Here is a 1336-nt window from a genome sequence, read left to right as displayed (position 1 = left end):
CCCCCCCCCGCCCCCATAATAAATTTTTTCATTACTAATCAGATGTTTTGAACTTACCTTTAGCAAAATGTTCTCATATAAAACTATAATAGGCTTAATATGTTTAAATTTATAAATATAAACACACTTTAAAATGATTAGATTTACATCATTAAACCATTGGCAGTTTCAAGCAAGTTGACATCAAAAGGCTTAACCAATCATTGGTAAATCACTGATAAAGCACAATTTTCATTAATCAGGCTCTGATAAGTTAACTATTAGTAACAGTAGAACTTTAAATTATACATTTAAGATTTAGTCCGTTATTTCACAGCTGATAAATATCAACCTTCAACCCCATATTAATTTTTCTTTCATTAACCTGGTATAAACAATTCAAGCAGTATTAAATTAAAATAGCTATCTGTATATCATACTTAATGTATATACACTGTTGATAAGCTAGTTACTACAGTATTTGTGCTGAGAAAGCATCTCTTATTGATGTGTTGTGTTAAAAATACAATAAATATTGGAAAAAAAGGAAAATTAATCTCAGCAGTGGCCAGTAGGAATGCCAGATGCAGTTTGGCTTTCTATTTTGCCCTTTGCAATGGTATGTACTTGCAGCCGCAGGCACATACTGTTTTTAGCATAGGAGATCCGTAAGAGATGTTATTTCAGGACAGATATCACAGTAACTGGCCTATCAACAGTGTATATACACAAAGTATGATATACAGATAGCTATTTTAATTTAATACTGTCTCAATTTTGCATATAAGATTAAAAAGAGAAAGTGAGGAAAAGCATAGATACATAGATGTATATGTGTGTGCACATCCACATATATGGAGACAAATGTAGAAGGTTACAGGGGGTATGTAAGGTTGCAAGGTCAACCTGTGGTCTGCATAGATATCTGTTTATGCTAAATAATACATAGATTCCTCCTAAGTCTGTAACTTGTGAAGAGTCTGTTGACCCCATAGTAACATCGAATATCTCCAGTCTATCGTTTCTAACTCAGTACTTATCTTTGAATTCGATAACTGTATATTGTCGCATGCACAATGGATATATGCACGCATATATCCATTGTGCATGCGACAATATACGCAGTTTTGGACGCGTTTTGACCTTGTCACCACACAGTAATTTCCCTTTGTTTTTAACGGTCATTTTTCACAGGAATTTTCAATTGGCCGGATAACTGAAGAGATATTGGCGTGGGCTCCCACCCTGGCATCCGAAACTCGGAGTTTTATCATGGCTACTGAATAAGTGCCACATATTTTTACAGATAAATTCCTCTATTTGCATAATATCGAGGTCTCTTTCTTTCTTTTGTTGT

The 1336-nt window shown here is 34.1% G+C and overlaps 1 protein-coding gene across 1 annotated transcript in view; it reads right to left on the bottom strand.

Moving 5' to 3' along the window:
- Nucleotides 1-76, bottom strand: part of LOC106871190 (retinaldehyde-binding protein 1) — a 16765-nt gene extending 16689 nt beyond the window's left edge. Inside the window, exon 1 of the mRNA XM_014917531.2 lies at nt 58-76. The gene's annotated coding sequence lies outside the window, so the exon portion shown is untranslated. The remainder of the gene's footprint in view (nt 1-57) is intronic.
- Between the last annotated feature and the right edge of the window lie 1260 nt (nt 77-1336).

Source organism: Octopus bimaculoides, chromosome 18 (assembly GCF_001194135.2).
Source record: "Octopus bimaculoides isolate UCB-OBI-ISO-001 chromosome 18, ASM119413v2, whole genome shotgun sequence".
Classification (NCBI taxonomy): Eukaryota; Metazoa; Mollusca; class Cephalopoda; order Octopoda; family Octopodidae; genus Octopus; species Octopus bimaculoides.
This window is presented reverse-complemented; position numbering and strand designations above follow the sequence as displayed.